Source organism: Mastomys coucha, unplaced genomic scaffold, assembly GCF_008632895.1.
Source record: "Mastomys coucha isolate ucsf_1 unplaced genomic scaffold, UCSF_Mcou_1 pScaffold20, whole genome shotgun sequence".
Taxonomy (NCBI): domain Eukaryota; kingdom Metazoa; phylum Chordata; class Mammalia; order Rodentia; family Muridae; genus Mastomys; species Mastomys coucha.
In genome coordinates this window covers 115,951,054-115,956,841 of record NW_022196903.1, presented here as the reverse complement: position 1 = coordinate 115,956,841, position 5,788 = coordinate 115,951,054, and the positions used below count along the sequence as shown (strand labels likewise).

Below are 5,788 nucleotides of genomic sequence, written 5' to 3'. Positions count from 1 at the left end.
AAAAAGAAAGTAAAGAGAGGGAGGGCAGGTGGGGTTGAAGGAGGTAACCTGAGGAGAGACAGCTAAAATTTAGGAGCATTTGAGGAGTGATATGAGAGCCCTAGTGCAGTGTAGAGAAAACTTCCTAAAGTACATGAAGGTGAGACGAGACGGTGATGCTGATGAAGTCTCCAAATAATGAGATAGATGGAATTCCAACTGGCCATCTCTTGTCACCAAACAGTTCTTCCAGGGCCATGACTAGCTTCCAAGTTGTTGGTCAAGAGGATTCCATGGAAATCCCCAAACCATCCAGGCTGTTGCCAAGACAGTAGGTTGTCTGCTACAAAATGACAGCAAGGCCCCATTGCTGAAGACAACACTCACACAACTCATTGAACATGGAGGGGTAGAACCAGTGCCTACATAGAACCTTTACCCCATCATTCTTGTGTCTTTGAAATGGAAAGGCACTCTGCAGGCTACCAAAAAAGAAATGTAAACACCAACCTCACCATAAAAACCTATGATATACAATCTGTCCTGCTTGTAAAATATGCAAGGGCAACCTTGGCACAGAGCTTGTGGGAGTAACCAACAAATGCAACCATGGCACAGAGCTTGTGGGAATAACAAGCAAATGCATGATCTGACTCAAGGCCCATGCCGTGAGATGGAACCCATACCTACCACTGCCTGGGTGACCAAGTACCAGAGACTAAGTAGCCCAGAGGTCTAGGGTAAAACTAAGTACTATTGATCTTAAAAAAAACAAACAAACAAGAAAAAAGACTCCTAATGACATTCTGCTATACTCGTAGATTGGTGCCTTCTTCAACCATCACCAGAGAAGCTTCCTCCTGCAGCAGAAGACACCCACAGCTAGACACTATGCAGAGAGGGGGGGGGGCTTGAAACACACAGCTCTAAATGGGATGTTTATAAAATCCCTCTCCTCAGAGCTCAGGGAACTTCACAGATGAGGTGTGTGTGTGTGTGTGTATGTGTAAAGAGTATAAGAGCCAGAAGGATGGAGGATCCCAGATGGACTTTTTTTTTATTCATTTGTTTTTTCGAGACAGGGTTTCTCTGTGTAACCCTGGCTATCCTGGAACTCACTCTGTAGACAAAGCTGGCTTCAAATTCAGAGATCTGCCTCTGTCACTATGTAGAGTCCTATTTATACTCTCCAAATATCTCGTTTTCTTCACATGCCTTGCCTCAGCACGGGCATCCAATGAGCCAGAGTCCTTGGAAGCGGCAAGAAACTGCAGTACATCACCAGAAGTTTTTTGGTGCATTTCTCTGTATGGTGACCTGACAAATGGAGCTCAACTATGCAATGTAAGGTATGTCATTAGCAAAAATATCCTCATCACATGTCCTTTCACATGTTTGCTTTAGCAGAACATCCTCTCTTCTGTGTCTGCTTCAGCTTCATGTGTTTGCTCCAGCAAAATACTAACCAATCAACTTTCCAAAGGCCCTTAAGTTTCTACTTCAGAGTGGGGCAAAATGGAATCCTTCTTTCCTTCCTTCCTTCCTTCCTTCCTTTTTTTTTTTTTTTTTGTGAAAAATATGGAACTCTTCTCTAACCTGCATGTTATCCTTTAGTAATGGCCATACTCATCTTCTCTGTATTATTCCAACTCAAGTTCCTTGTGCTGCTGAAGCAAGCACTGAGATAGATCTTAAAGTGATTTTTAAAAAACTTTCATTGACTGAGTTCGAGGCCAGCCTGGTCTAGAGTGAGTTCCGGGACAGCCAGGGCTATACAGAGAAACCCTGTCTCGAAAAACCAAAAATAAATAAATAAATAAATAAATAAACAAAACCTTTTACTGATTTTTTGTGAGTTTCACATCATGAACCCCACTCCACTTATCTCTCCATACCCTCATATCTGCTTATCACCCTTCCAGCTTCTCCCACAAAATAACACACACACACACATACACAAACACACACACAAATGAACAAAACACAAACAACTGCACAGAAAATATATCATAGTGTGCCACGCACACTTTGCGTTAAGGTGGTATTTGAAGTGTAAACTTCAAGGAAAGTCAGTCTTCTGCCTCTGCATTGTCGCCTGGCACCCCAAACTCAGAGGTAGCCCAGATATATCCTCGTATTTGTGTGCTAGGGGCCCACCAAGATATCATTTCTTTACAGCAAGAAAGAGAAAATTCAGACATTGCTCTCTGACCTTCACCAAAGTTCCAACGTCCTAGTCAAACCCGGGCTTGGCATGTTAAGCCATCCAAACTAATTGCCTCCAGCATTGTGGGTAGGGCATTAAACCCTGGCTTGGAATGTTAAACCATTCTAACTAATTGCCTCCAGCATTGTGGGTAGGGCATTAAAGTTTAACAGAAAGACAGCATAGACCATTCAGCAACAGGCAGTCTACATTCAGCATTACTGAGTCTACATTCAGCATTTGGACTCGCTCACACTTGGACGAGAACCAGAACTTAGGTGGACTAGGGTTTAAATTCATGCTGTCCGTAGCCCCCCACCCCCACCCCCTGGGCGCAGAGCGCTTGGGCCCGGGGGGGGGGGGTGCAGCACCAGTGGAGATTCAAGAGATTGAGCATTCAAGATTTGAGCATTCAGCACTGAAGACTCAAGATTCGAGCCTCTACCCTCCTGCCCGGCCCATGTGGCCTGAGCGTGCTCGGAGCCGGGTGTGTGTGTGGGGAGGGGGGGGGGAGGGTGCTGCGCCAGTCCAGAGGAGATGGCTGATGTTTTAGACCTAGTGTGTTTTAGATGGCCTCAGATGTGCCTCGACTACTGAGCTGCCAGATTTTTCATTTCTCTTTTTTGCAATGATTGTAAAAGCCTCATGTCATTTTTGAGAAATACACTCAGACCTTACACCACTTGTGTCTAGTCTGTTTGTCAAAGCCGAATCCCGTGCACACCTGGCCAAAACCCATCATCCCGCGGAACGAGGGACCCTGTAAGAAACCCCAGTCCGTGGCAATAGTGGAAGCTGTAGTGTGTCACAATGTGTCCCACAGTATATCACTCTGTCCAGACATCATTTGCAAATTCTTTGCAATGAGTCTGGTTCGAGGCTTCTGGCTTCTGTGACAACATCAATATTGGATCCTCATCAGAACTCCTCCTGGTTCTCCTGTTGTTGCCCTATGTCATGGAGATCCTGCAGCTTTAGAACAGCAGGACTAGACCTTTCATACATCCCAATTATTCACAAATGATACAGATTTGGGGGTGGGCCAGTTCAGAGCCCAGAATATGGGCCTGGGTAGTAGCTGAACTGGCCAGTCCACTGTCTCTCCCTTATCTGCACCACCAGGGCAAGCTCTTTAGCACGGCTCCAGCTAGGCCACCCAACACCACCATCTGCAGAAGGGAGTGTCAGCTTTCCTGCTCTCATTCCCCACAGATTCACTCACACCCACAACTCCAGAGCCAGCTCCATTGTGCTACCCAGTCAAGGTTCAGGGCTCACTCTCCCAAGTGCTGTGGCTTGTGAGGGGCTGGGCCAGCTCTCCTGCTCTCATGACCTCAGGGTCAGCTCTCCTGGGTACTGCAGGTGGAGAGGCAGGTAGAGTGAAAGCATCACCCCCACACCTATACCACCTCATGCCAGATGAGTGGTGGGGCCAGTTCTCCTGCATTCCTGCCTCAGGGCTGGCTCACCTGCCCCTCCCTCCACCAGGGCCAGCTCTACTGTGCCTGCCCACACAAGGTGCAGAGCCTGTACTCCTTTATGCTGCAGTGGGCAAGAGATATGGCATGCACACACACACACACACACACACACACACACACACACACATTCACACATACACTCATGCATATACTCACCACCAGGGTCTGAGGCTGGTGAAAGTCAGGATTAGTTTTCCCAAGCTCATGACTCTGTGGGCAACTTTCCTAATTGCTGGGGGTGATCAAAGGCAGAAAATGCATCACCTCTATGGCCATGACACCCCATGACAGAGGAATGGCAGGGTCAACTCTCCCATACTTACACCCTGGGAAATGGCTTATCCAAACCCCCACCACTGGGTGAGGTGGAGGGCCTGCTCTCCTGAGCATTGCAGCTTGTGAGAGATGGGGCCAGCTCTCCAGAGCACTGAATCCAGTAAGGAGTGGAATCAGCTATGCACAGACTCTGGACATCCATGTGGTCCCCATGAATGCCCTGACCGGAAACTTCCCCATGTTCTCTAGTGTAGTGGATGGACCCGGTGCTGTTTTTGTGAACCAATCTTCTAATGAATAAAGGAGCCAATCACTGGGTGAGTAGGAGGGATTTCTGGGTTGGACAGAGGAAAAGAGGAAGCAGGAGAGTTAGGCTTTTTTTTGGAATGGGCATAACATAAGGGCAAGAAGTGGCTGCAAGAGTTTCCCTGGTATAATGGCGGATCTATCAGGATTTGCCACCGAAGGAGCAGACTTAATAGGGCTTACAAGATAAGGTTTTAGTTGTTGACCCAGAGACTGAGTTACTATTGTTTCTGAACTAAGTCTGTGTGGTGTTTTCCCTCACAAGGTGGTTCGACTGGGTTCAAGAGAGAAAGGTACGGCAAAGCGTGGGTTTGCCTGAGGTGCACCATTAAGGCCAGGAGGGATTGAAGCACGGGGTTGGCATGGTAACGACCTGCCAGTGGGAACCTAGCAATCGGGGTGGAGAGATTGTGGGGTTCTGAGTCAGAGTCTCCAGGAGATAAAAACAGGTCAGCCATTGCCCACCAGTGCATGGCCTGCCAAGCCACCAGGGCAGAGGCACAAGCACGGGAACAAGCCAGTTTGTTTTTAACATTTCCCGAAACACTCTAGTGCAAACATGAGCCAGACATTGACACCGTTGCATAGTCACAAACTCAAGCATGGCCCTCAGTGACAGTTCTGGCTGGGATCTCACCATGGCCCCAGGTGGCAGGATCAGCCACCCTCAAGTCTCCAGTTCCACCTCTCTTCATAATGCTCAAGCTGCTCCACTTCTCCTTGTCTCCCGTCTGACCACCACACACTCACATATTGCGGTGGCTCCTGCTGCAGGCTGGCCATGTAGCCGGTGGGCCCCTGGATCACATCCTCCATCAGTCCTGCCTGGCATAGCAACAAACAGATGTCTGTGGCCCACCTGTGCCGTGCAGTGGAGGGCAGGTCTGTGGGTGGCATGGTAGTCTGCAGGGCTCTGTCTTCATCTCCCTCCAGTGTACTGCCTGGATTTGATCTGATTTTTAGGAGTCCTAGACACAAGACAGTTTTGGCCACCAAGCCAGGCATCAAGCTAGCATGAACAAAGAGCTGCTCTCTGCTCTGCCTATGACGGATAGAAGAGCAACACCACCACCAACCAAGTGTCTCTTTACCAGTTGTCAGGGGAATCTTAAAGCTGTTTTAATCTTCATTTCCCTAGTAGATAAGAATGGTGAATATTTTAAGTGTCTCCTGAGTAGGCAGGGGCAGGTAGGCCTGTGAGTTCAAGGCCAGCCAGAGCTAAATGAGACCTTGTCTCAAACCAAACCAAGCCAAACCAAAAAAAGTGTCTCCTAGCCATCCACACCTCTTCTTTTGAGAACTTGGTGCTTTGTTCTGTAGCCCCTTCCTAACTGGGTTGTAAAGAATTTCTCCGGTCTGGAGAACTGCCCTTCACTCAGTCTCCTTTGCTGGGCAGCCTTTGGATTTTCTAAGATCCTACTTGTTAACTGTGTGTCTTCTTGCCTGGGCTACTGGAGTCCTAGGTAGAAAATTACAGCCAGACTAGAGCTTATTGCTTTTCCAAGGAGGGTTCAAGTCCTAGGAATGGTAGTACACGCCT

General features: G+C 48.1%; 2 non-coding genes across 2 annotated transcripts; both read right to left on the bottom strand.

The window, feature by feature from the left end:
- Window positions 1–1,551: 1,551 nt before the first annotated feature.
- Window positions 1,552–1,659, bottom strand: LOC116100105. Its single transcript, XR_004122467.1, has one exon. It is a non-coding gene; the product is annotated as a U6 spliceosomal RNA (small nuclear RNA).
- Window positions 1,660–5,207: 3,548 nt separating this feature from the next.
- On the bottom strand, window positions 5,208–5,354 carry LOC116100148. The gene has a single exon (XR_004122495.1). It is a non-coding gene; the product is annotated as a small nucleolar RNA SNORA48 (small nucleolar RNA).
- Between the last annotated feature and the right edge of the window lie 434 nt (window positions 5,355–5,788).